Source organism: Spermophilus citellus, assembly GCF_964194105.1.
Source record: "Spermophilus citellus genome assembly, chromosome: 9".
In the NCBI taxonomy this organism is placed as follows: Eukaryota; Metazoa; Chordata; class Mammalia; order Rodentia; family Sciuridae; genus Spermophilus; species Spermophilus citellus.
The window spans coordinates 18328965-18341635 of record NC_138191.1 but is presented as its reverse complement, the minus strand read 5'-3'; the positions used below and the strand labels follow the sequence as shown (position 1 = coordinate 18341635).

Below are 12671 nucleotides of genomic sequence, written 5' to 3'. Positions count from 1 at the left end.
AGGAATGGGGAAGGGGAAAATGAAAGAATAGAGAAAACTATACTGTTGCTAGGAGCCACAAGCAAATAATATGATGCATGGCACTTTCGGTTGTAAGGTGACGATGCCAGCTAGCCACTGAGATGATATGATTATGTTAAGATTTACATTCATATGCAAATTGGACTCCTGCTGTTCACCTTGGCCTGCTACGGGACTCATGTTACGGGACTCCTGGAGAGTTCCCATTGGTTGGGGAAGGATAGTAGGAGGGAATTCCAGGGGAGGTCCGGGCCCCCCGGTTCCGGTAGGCGCGCGTGGGTGGACCGGTTTTGGCTTGCCGGCGCGTACGGAGGATTGACGGCTTTTTCAAAAATAAAGTTTTGTTCCTGCTTGAGTGGCTCGTGATTCTGTGCCCAGCCAAGACATTGGCAATTGGTGGCCCGTTCGGGGAACGCCTGAAACTTAGAGGTGAGTAAAATTGCTCGCCCCTGAGGGAAGGCGACAGAATGGGTGACCATTTCAAAAAACAATGTGTTCTTGTTTTGATTTATTTTGCTTTTATTTCAAGCTCCCTAGCCCTAGAATTTTCTCAGGCAAACTGGGAAAAATGGTTGGCTCAAGGTTTGAAGTTATTCGGCCCTGAGAAAGAGAAAATTGATACAACCATTCTCTGCTCCATTTTTGTTTCATTCTGCTTCGGCTTTGTTTTATCCTATCTTATTGGGTTACGTTACCTTTATAGTAGATTAGAATCTAGTAAAAAACAAACCAAAAAACTGTTAAGTAAATTGTTAGAGGTCCAAACTATGGTAGAAAAAACGCTAGGTCAAACAAAAGAGAAGGTCTCTCAGGCTAGTCAGACAGAGGAAAATTTAAAGAAAGAAAGCTTAGAGGAAAAACAGCCATCAGATGGAGAATTACAACAGGAGGTTGCTAGTAACTCTGTTCTATCACCAGAGGGCATAATTCAACCAACAACTCCATCTACAGCTGAGCGGCCCTCAACTCCCGTAGTTGATGGACGGAATTCTGAGGCAGGACCCCAAAGATTGGCATGCCCTGTACTTGAGCAGGCAGGAGGGCAACGAATTCACCGTGCTTTAGATTTCAAAACAGTAAAGCAATTAAAGGAGGCTGTAACAACCTATGGGCCGCAAGCTCCCTTCACGGTAAGCATGGTCGAATCTGTTACCAACTTGGACATGACACCAGCAGATTGGGCTAACATGTGTCGATCTGTGCTAAATGGAGGACAATATTTGTTATGGAAGGTTGCCAATGAGGAATTTTGCATGGAGACAGCTAGGCAAAATGCGGAAGCCGGTTACCCTCAAAGAAATATAGATATGTTATTAGGAAAGGGACCTTATGAGGGTCAAAGACAGCAAATTGAATATGACCCTGGCGTATATGCACAAATTGCTGTAGATGCAGTTAGGGCATGGAAAACTTTACAGGGGCATGGAGATTTACAAGGTAAATTATCTAAGGTAATACAAGGAAATAATGAACCTTACGCTGAATTTGTAGATAGGATTATTCAGACAGCCTCTAGAATATTTGGAAATACAGAACAGGCAATGCCATTTATAAAACAACTGGCTTATGACCAAGCAAATCGTTGCTGCAGAGAGGTCATTAGACCATGGAGACATGAAGATTTAAACACATATATTAAATTATGTAGAGACATTAATGAACAAGGGCAAGTCTTAGCAGCAGTACAACAGGCTTTAGATGCCAGGCCAAAAACATGCTATAATTGTAATCAAACAGGACATTTTAAAAGGAGTTGCCCCATAAGAGGAGGGTTTAACAAAACTAGGTATCAAAGGAATAGAATACCGGGTATTTGCCCACGATGCCATAGAGGGAAACATTGGGCTAATGAATGCCGTTCTCAAACCACCATAGAGGGTATTCCGTTATCTAAAAATGGACAAGGACCAAGTGTTTACCCATGATATCGTGGAGAAAGGTATCAAGCTCCATTGCCAAAAAATGGACTAGAGGGCCCAATGCCCCGGGGCCCAAAACCACAAATATATGGGGCAATGGAGGAACCCAGCAGCACCATCAAGGTAGTGCCCAGGACGCATTATCCATTAAATCCCTCATCAGACAAACTAGAGGGAGCGCAGGGTTGGACATCTGCGCCTCTGGCAGAGCAGTACTAACTCCAGAGATGGGAGTTCACATCATTCCCACAGGAGTAAAAGGACCTCTTCCCCAGGGAACAGTAGGCTTATTATTGGGACGCAGTTCTTCTACACTAAAAGGACTTATGATAAGTCCTGGGGTAATTGATCCCGATTATGAGGGTGAAATAAAAATTATAGCTAGTTCTCCAAGAGGTATATCAGTAATTTCACCAGGAGATAGAATAGCACAGTTATTAATAATACCCAGCCTGCATGATAAATTTTCCAGTTGTAATGTAGAAAGAGGTTCCAAGGGATTAGGCTCCACAGGTGTAGAATGAGCTATGCTGTCTTTAAATTTAGATTCTCGCCCAATGCTAAAATTAAATATTCAAGGACATGACTTTAATGGGCTGCTGGACACAGGTGCTGACCTCAGCATCATATCTCGTCAAGAATGGCCAAAACATTGGCTATTACAACAAGCCACTCAAACGCTTCGAGGCCTAGGAGTGGCAAAAAATCCCCATAGAAGTGCTATGGTATTAGATTGGAGGGATCCTGAAGGATGTGAAGGAACTATACAGCCCTATGTATTGGATCATCTTCCCATAAATTTATGGGGATGAGATGTCCTAGATCAATTAGGATTGACATTAACAAATAACATCAGTCCTAACGTGCCCACTACTAGGGCTAAACAAGGCTTTAGGAAAGAAAAAAGATTAAGAGAACAAGAACAAGGTATGACAGCACCTATTCAAATAGATCAAGAAATAAATAGACATGGATTGGGTTTTCAGAAAGGGCCACTGAGACAATCAAAATTACTTGGAAATCAGAAAGACCAGTGTGGGTTCCTCAGTGGCCCCTGAATAAAGAAAAGATACAAGTAGCCCATGACTTGGTCAGACAACAATTAGCGGAAGGACATATACAACCTTCCGTATCCCCCCATAATACTCCCATTTTTGTCATTAAAAAGAAATCTGGTAAATGGAGATTATTACAAGATTTAAGAGCCATTAATAATGAGATGGTTATTATGGGACCTGCTCAATCAGGGATTCCCCAATTGTCTGCTCTACCAAAAACCTGGCATGTTTTAGCTATAGATATTAAAGATTGTTTCTTTTCAATTCCAATTCATCCCGAGGATAGTCCACATTTTGCATTTACTATCCCTGCACTGAATCATGAAGGTCCTGATCAGAGATATGAATGGAAAGTACTCCCTCAAGGGATGGCTAACAGCCCAACTATGTGTCAAATTTATGTTAATAAAGCAATCCAGCCACTTAGAAATCAAAATCCTGAACTACAAATATTTCACTATATGGATGATGTGTTATTGGCACATAAAGATAAAAACACATTACTAGAATGTTATGCCACACTTACAAACTTATTGAAAAATTATAATCTAGAGATAGCAATAGATAAAGTACAATTAAATCTTCCAATTAATTATTTAGGAGTTCTATTATCCTCAACCATGGTCCATCCACCAAAAATTCAAATATGAGTAGATCAACTCAAATAACTTAATGACTTTCAAAAGTTATTGGGAGACATAAATTGGATAAGGCCTTATCTAGGCATACCAACAGGAGAGTTAGGACCTTTATTTGATATTCTAAAAGGTCCATCAGATCCAAATTCACCCCGCATGTTAACGCCTGAAGCAAGAAAGACATTAAAAATCATTGAAACATATATGGAAAATATGCATTTGGATAGAATTGATATGTTTGCCTTTATTATTTATTGTACTACCAACAAAAAATATTCCTACAGGAGTATTTTGGCAAGAAGGTCCATTATTGTGGATACATTTATCTTATTCTCCTAACACTATTCTTACTAGATATCCTGAGGCTGTAGGACAATTAATACTCAAAGGAATAAAAGCAGCAAAGGGAGTGTTTGGGATTTCTCCCAATAAAATTATTACTCCATATACTATGGATCAAATTGATGAGTTAGCTAATGAGTTAAATACATGGGCAATAATCATGTGTAAAACTAGTGTTTCATTTGATAATCACTTACCATCTAATCCTTTGTTGTCTTTTTGGTCTAAGCATCCTATAGTTTTTCCAAAAATGACAAGAAAAACCCCTATCATAAATGCTCCAAATATATTCACTGATGGATCAAACAATGGTACAGCAGCAGTAGTTACTCCTGATCAAACTTTTACATTTTTAGTACCCAAACAATCAGCTCAAAAGGTAGAGCTTAATGCAGTATTACAAGCTTTTATGATGTTTAAAGATTCTGTATTTAATTTATTTTCTGATAGTCAGTATGTAGTTAATGCTATAGTATCCCTTGAAGATGCTGGTAGGATTTCACTTTCTTCTACTGTTTTCTCTTTGTTTTCCGCTATACAAAGTCTAATCTGGGACTGAAAAGATCCATTCTTTATAGGACATATCAGGGCACATACAGGATTGCCTGGAGCCCTTAGTATGGGCAATGAACTAGCAGATAAATCTACACATGACATACATATTTTCTCCACAATAGAAGAAGCTATAAATTTTCATAAAAGGTTCCATGTCAATGCTAATACTTTACAAAAGCATTTTAAAATAACTAAAGAACAAGCCAGACATATAATAAAACAATGTCAAAATTGTGTGACATTTTTACCACAAGTTAATCTTGGAGTCAATCCTAGAAGACTGATACCTAACCATATTTGGCAGATGGACGTCACATACTTGCCAGAATTTGGAAAATTAAAATATTTACATGTTACAGTTGATACTTCTTCCGGATTTTTGATGGGCTCCCTTCATGCCGGAGAAAAAACTAAAGATGTTATAGCTCATTGCTTACAAAATTTTGCCACTGTGGGCATTCCAAAACAGTTAAAAACGGACAATGGTCCTGGTTATACTTCCACCTCTTTTAAACAATTTTGCTCATCATTTGGCATTACTCACATAACAGGAATTCCATACAATCCACAAGGACAAGGCATAGTTGAAAGAGCTCATCAAACTATTAAAATTTACTTATTAAAACAAAAGGAGGGAATTGGAAAGGGATATATATCCCCCAAAGATAAACTTAAAATAACCCTTTTTACTCTAAACTTTTTAAATTTGGATTCATCGGGACATAGTGCTGCGGAAAGACATTTGTATCCAAAAAATGAACATAAGCCTAAGGTACTTTGGAAAGATATTCTAACAGGACAATGGAAAGGTCCGGATCCAGTGATAGTCTGGAGTCGGGACTCTGTCTGTGTTTTTCCACAGGAGGAACAGCAGCCGATTTGGATTCCAGAGAGATTAACCAAAATAATTTCTACAGAAAAAGAAGATGATTTGACTCAAATCCATAACAGCTGATATCCAGAACTCCAGCTTGGCTATTCTTACATCTGCGACAGTGATTAACCAAGGTGTTTTTTTTTTCCAATATCTATTTTATTATTGCATTTTTCCCACATCATAAAGTTCTATTTTATTTTTGAGCTCATACAAACCTAGGTTAATGTTTTTCTGATCAGTTTTATTTTTTGACTGTGTTTTATTTTTTGACTGTGGAGTTTTTAAACATTGCAATGGAGATTTCACCTAGGTATAGCTACAAGGCCTTTATTTACTATTGTCTTATGTGTTGTATGTTGTGTGCACACTTCTGTTTTGTGTTGTATGTCTGTATGTGTGTATGTCCATATTTCTTATATGAGGAGCGCTCATGAAAAAATGGATCCGAATTTTTTTTTTATTCACGTGATTTATATGGTTTAATTTAAATTAGGTAAACAGCTGTTAAGGATTGTTTTTATAGAAGTTTAACAGATCTGTTTGTTTACTTTCACCTTTCCTTTTCATCATATTTAATAATTCTGTTCAGGATAATGTCTCTTTAGCATCATTGCCAAAATTTCCATCTCCATCCCAGTTCCGGTGAAGACTAAGATAAAACCAAACTACAGCTTCTATGATAGCTATCACAGTAAACTGTATAAACTGATACATCAATGAATATAACTCAACAAGTAATGCTCAATCAAGAACTTGATTTACTTTGGGAGGAAATGGACATATTGATAGACTCTTCTGATTTGAACTGCCTGCAGAACTTTCCTGGACTATATATCAGTTACATGCATTGTGAAATATCGTCTGGTGCAGCTAATTGTGGTACTGCTGGCATATCTTTGCTGATGGTGTCACCAGTGATGCAATTTCCTTGCCAGCTCACCCCATGTTAATTGTGGTAATGCTGGCATATCTTTGCTGATAGTGTCACCAGTGACGCAATTTTTCCAAAGGAGCCATCAATTGGCTTGGTGTCGTGGCATTTCTGTATCCTCCTCCCTTCTACTACTGTTGGTCTAAAATTTGGGGGCCAACAGAGGTGAGGCAAAGAACCTCACCCCCCCCACTGGCACCAAGGCTAAATTTGGGGGCCAACAGAGGTGAGGCAAGAACCTCACCCCCCCACTGGTGCATAGGCCTATCCACAAGCATGGCCGAATGCTGGACCGGTAGTCAGTGACGGGTTGATCTGATTGCAGTGGATTCAACCTAAGACAGGAAGCTGACGCCTAAAGGTCAGTTCTCCCATGACGGGTAAGAACCATATGTTGAATTGGACAACCTACCAGGCACGGTCCCTAGCCACATTGCCTGTTGCTTAATTAAACAGAAGGGGGCAGATGCTAGGAGCCACAAGCAAATAATATGATGCATGGCACTTTCGGTTGTAAGGTGATGACGACAGCTAGCCACTGAGATGATATGATTATGTTAAGATTTACATTCATATGGAAATTGGACTCTTGCTGTTCACCTTGGCCTGCTACGGGACTCATGTTACGGGACTCCTGGAGAGTTCCCATTGGTTGGGGAAGGATAGTAGGAGGGAATTCCGGGAGAGGTCCGGGGGGCCCCCAGTTCCAGTAGGCGCGCGTGGGTGGACCGGTTTTGGCTTGCCGGCGTACGGAGGATTGGCGGCTTTTTCAAAAATAAAGTTTTGTTCCTGCTTGAGTGGCTCGTGATTCTGTGCCCAGCCAAGACATTGGCATACTGTGGTAATCAGGATGTGGTAGAACCAAATTTCAGTTTTCTAATTGAGAATGTATTCTTGGTCTGTAAGAACAGAGTTCTGAAGTAAAGTAGCGGGTTCCCTTTTTCATAGACGCTTCCTGTCTGCTGCTGGAACACATCAATTGTATCCTCGTCTTCCATTTCCAACTGTTCAGCAGTGTCTGTTTCATTAATTGGCTGCCCATCATATGGGAATCTGATCTGCCTCATTGACAAACCCTGTCACTCACAGTAGGCTTACATTAGTTTACCAAGTGGTGTGTGCCTTAAACTGCACCCCAGAACCATCCTGCCCTGCCACCTTCAAGTCAATACGATCCTTGTTCTCAGTCTTGACTCCTTCCTTAGGCTTTTTGTCAGCCAAGGTGAGCACCAGAGTCTCCTCTGCCACTTCACAAAAGAGGTACCAGGTTCACCCTGAACAAACACACAAGCAGCTCCCGGAGCGGCAGAAGAAGGAGGTGGTGCAACAAAAGAGCCAGAATAACAACCCAACACTGAAGAACAAAGTTTAGGGACTGGCATGATCCAATTTCAAGACATACTATAAAGTGACAGTCATCAAGCCAGTGTGCTACTGATTAAAAAAAGAAAACATAGACAAATTGATCAACAGAAAAAAATGGAGAGCCCAGAAATAGACCCCTATAAATGTAATCATCTAATATTTGAGACAGGAACAAAGGATATTCCATGGACAGAGTATCCCATTTTCTTTTTCTTTTTTTAAATTATTTTTTAAAATTTATTTTTTTAATTTTAGATGGACACATATCTTTATTTTATTTTTATGTGGTGCTGAGGATCGAACCCAGTGCCCCATGCATGCTAGGTGAGCGCTCTACCACTGAGCCACAACCCCAGCCCCAGAGTATCACATTTTCAATAGATGGTACTGAAACAATTGGACATCCACATACAATAAAATGAACCTAGATAAGATCTTATAGCCTTCACAAATTTAATTCAAATGGATCACAAACCTAAATTTAAAATTCAAAACTATAAAACTCCTAGAAGAGATCTGTTTTCAAAATAGGAGGAAATCTAGATGAACTTGGGTTTGAATCACTTTTTAGATATAACCTCAGGGGCTGGAATTTGGCTCAGCGGTAGAGCACGCCCTTAACATGGGAGGCATCCAGGTTCGATTCTCAGCACCACGTACAAAAATAAAAAGGCATTGTGTTGTGTCCATCTACAAAAAAAAAAAAAAAAAAAAAAAAGGAAAAAAAGATTCTCTCTCTCTCTCTCTCTCTGTCTCCTTTAAAAAAAAAAATAGATATAACCTCAAAGGCAAGATCCACAAAAGAAAGAATTTCTTCCTTGAAAGTGAAAATTTTTGGTTTTGCAAAAAATTAGTCAAGAGAATAAGACAAGCCACAGACCAGAAGAAAACCACGTAGCAGATAGAAGACTATTATTTAAATCAAAGCAGAGAACTCGTAAAACTCAACAAGAAACACGAATAACCAAATGAATAATGAATCAAAGCCCTTATGAGACACCATACCAAAGATTTATAGTTGGCAAGTAAGCATCAGACAAGTTGTCCCATATTATATGTTATCAGAGACATGCAAGTTAAAAAAAATGAGATACCCCTCCACATCTATTAGCATGGCTGAAATTCAGACTACAATAATGATGGTGAGGGCGTAGAGCAACAGAAACTCTCCAATACGGATGATAGGAATGCAAAATTATACAGCCACTTTTGAAGACAGTTTCTTATAAAATTATATATACTTTCCCCCACTCGATCCAGAAATTGCACTCCTTGGTATTTACCCAAAGGACTTAAAAACTGACGTCCACACAAAATCTTGCAACAATGTTTACAACAGCTTTATTCAGAGTTGCCCAAACTTGGATGCAATGAAGATGTCCTGCATGGTGAATGGATTAGCTGTGGTACATCCTGACAGGGGAATGTTATTCAGTGCCAAAGAAATTAGCTATCAAAGCATGAAAAGAAATGTGGAGGAGAAAAATATTACTAAGTAAAAGGCACCCACCTGAAAAGGCATATATTGTATGATTCCAACTTTGTGACACTCTGGAAAAGGCCAAATGGTGGGGGACACAATGCAGTGAGTTTATAGCAGCTAACAACTGTAGGGCTCATGTGCCAGGGTTCATGTGAGAGGGAGCACAGAGGATTTTTAGGGCACTGAAAATACTTAGTATGATAGTACAGTGGTGGGCACCCACCATTCTATATTTGTTCAAACCCACAGAATGTGCAATACCAAGAGCGAACCCCAACATAAGCTGCGTGTTCTGAGTGATAATGATGTGCCCATGCAGGTTCGTCAAGTGCAATGTCAAGTGTGTGTGGAGGCAGGGGCTACATGAGAAATATTTATAACTTTTTCTGAATTTTGCTGTGAATCTGAAATTGTTCTGAAAAAAAAAGAGTCTGTTTAAAAAATTATAATAAATGTTCACTAAGGACCTAGCACCATGACAGAAAATGTATTCATGTCAAAATACATGATTTTAAGGCTTCAAAACATTGGGACAAAGAAAAGCAGAATAGGGCAGGTGGTGGTTGGGAAGGAGATAGAAAAGGAGAGGGAGAAAGCAAGGAAGAGAGAGGGGGGGAAAGGTAGAACATCAAAGATCAAGAATTTAAAGGTTGGGGTTGTAGCTCAGCGATAGAGCACTTGTCTAGCATGTATGAGGCTCTGGGTTCAACCCAGCATCATAAATAAATAAGTACAGAAATAAGAATGGCACTGAACTTCTCAACAGCCATACCTTAGCTAAAAAGACAAAAGTGATGCCTTCAAACTTCAAGGAATTTCCAGCCTTATATTCTAGACACACTGTCAAATAGGGGTGAAGGCAGAATAGAGGTGTTTTCAGACTGTGTAAAGAGATTTACTACTAATGCACTTCCTTCACAAGGAAGCCACCAGGTAAATGTGCTCTGCCAAAATGAGGCTACAAATCAAAAGAGGCCACCAAGTCACCTGACGGCTACAGGGAGGGGACCAGAAGAGAGTTACTGGAGAAGAGGAAATGGATAGAACACCTGGTGTATTAAGCATACTGAGAAAAGATTTACACCTCTGAGAGAGAGAGTTTGGGAATAAGATTAGTGATAAGTGTAGACGAAGTTATTCAACAAACCAACAAAAGACAATGATTAACCATAGGAAAAGTAATAACTTGTTCAGGACAAGGAATCTTTGCATATCATACCATTTAGCAGTACATATCAATTACATGACTGGCAATAATATAAACACTGAATATTAAAATATCCAAAATTACAAGACTGCTTTATCAGGAGGATTAGAGATTAAAAGGCTACATAAAATGTGTAATAGGAAAACACAAGAAGCAACTACATAATCATGTAATTTAGAGAAAGCATATAAATATACCAAAACAATCAGTTTAAATCGTTGAAAGTGTTTCTCTTTGATGCATGTGGAATGGGGGCAGCAGGAAGCTCCTGTCGGTATAGGATTCTGTTTGATAACAAGCTGCTATGGTTTATGTTGGAAATAATCCTAAAGGCAACAATGTTCAAAGGTGAGACCCTTTAGGAAGCGATTAGGTCCTGTGGTATCTGGATGTGAATGGATTGATGCTGGTGTTATGGATTTGGTATCTTAAGAATGGGCTTGTTATAAACGTGAGTTTGACCTTCTCCAGTACGTGTTCTCTGTTTCTTTCCCTTTGCCTTTTGCCATGGGGTGACACAGCAAGAAAGCCCTTGCCAAACTCCTTGGATTCCCCAGTCTCTAGAACTAGAGAAATTAATCTGTGTTCTTTACAAATCGCCCTGTCAATATCCATTATGACTCCACAAAACGGACTCAGATGCACACTTTGTGGAACTCTCGATTCTTTAAATTAGATACTTCTTAAGCTTTGGCAAAAACAAAAATTAAATCTATCAAAGATGAAGAAGAAAAACAAGGCAGATTTTTTTATAAGCACGGAAAAATTATAGACTATCCACACCAGCCCTCCAGGGGACCTCAAGCTAGAGAAGTCAGACCCCATAGAAAAACCCAGCATGACTGAGTGGGGTTTTTAGCAATGACTCAAAAAATGAGATAGAGTCCCAGGAGTCAAGCCCAGAATACCACATCCTGAATCAGAGGATTGTCAAGAGCAGATGTCACAAAGGCACAGAGTGAGAGTCCTCCAGTTGGCACAGGGGTGGGGTTTTCCAGATAAGATAAAGAGGGTGGGTAAACTTGTTTCCATTTCCTCTTTTGTTGATGAGGTGATTTTGTACTTGAAACCCAGAGTTCGTATTCATCTGCCACAGCAAGCCTGAGTGGCTTAGAGGGCAGAGGTGTATTGTCTCACATATCTGGAGGCGGCAAGTCCAAGATGAAAGCACCAGATAGGCCTCTCTTCCTGTTGTGCAGATGACCTCCTTCTTGCTATGTCCTCAGGTGGTCTTTCTTCTGCATGCCTCTTCAGATGCCCCTTTCCCTTCCCATAAGGAAGTGCTTTGGGATTAGGGCTCCACCCTAAGGACCCCATTTGACCTTCACTATCTCCTTAGGTACCCTATCTCCAAATAGGGTCACCCTGGGGATTACAACTTCACATGATTTTGGGGGGGGGGGGACATGATCCATTCCATGACAGTACTCAATTGCTATCCAATGTCTTAGGGGCAGAAGACTATGCTATGCATCATGGAGGAAAATGCATGTTCTACAAGCTTCCCGGAAGCATGAGGTATGGTTTACAGTGCTGTTGGCCATGAGTTGAATGTTAATGCATCAACCATGTATCTCAAATATGTCTCTAAATAGAAACATGTGTAAAACAAAGTTGTGTATTGATCGGTTGATGAAAATGTTGTGATCAGAGGCTCACAGGAACCTAACCCCATGTTTCCCCTGGGAGCAATGTTTTGGTATTTGCAACGTTTGCAGTGAGCTTGTAGCAGCTAACAACTGTAAATAAAGAGAATCAAGAATCGGCTGTGCACATATTTCTTTCATCTTGCACTCCTTTCAGGTCACCTTTCCTCACACCACCACTGCCACCACCAGTCTGTTTATTCTGTGGCAGAAGACTGCTGTGTTGGTGGGGTCGATGAGGGTAGCTCAGACACATAGAGGGGGAAACAAAGTTGAATTTACAAGCTCTTCCCTGACCTACCTTTTTCTGCTCCAATTGCCGGACCCCAGCCCCTCATGTGCACTTGCTCCCCTTCTGCCTTGGAGGAGACTTTACAGTGTTCTCAGAGGTTCTCGGTTTTATATTAGTTTATCACGTTCGTGCTCTTTTCTCTTCAGTAGTTCTATAATTTGCCACTTTTGGAGGAAGAAGCCAGCAGTACAACTTGGTTCGTTCCTTGCCAAAACTATCAGGAAGGATATGAGTAAGACAATGCGAGAAAGACCAACTGCAACTATCAGGTATGAAAAACATAATAGTTGAAACAAAAGGCATAATATGCTGGGACAATCAGCAGGATAGATAGACC

The 12671-nt window shown here is 40.0% G+C and overlaps 1 pseudogene across 1 annotated transcript; it reads right to left on the bottom strand.

Annotated features, from left to right (window-relative positions):
* Window positions 1-7186: 7186 nt before the first annotated feature.
* Window positions 7187-12380, bottom strand: LOC308655453 (small ubiquitin-related modifier 2-like; annotated as a pseudogene). The gene is made up of 3 exons: window positions 12344-12380; window positions 7450-7588; window positions 7187-7375 (listed from the first exon to the last, which is right to left on the bottom strand). The product of its transcript is annotated as a small ubiquitin-related modifier 2-like (transcript).
* Between the last annotated feature and the right edge of the window lie 291 nt (window positions 12381-12671).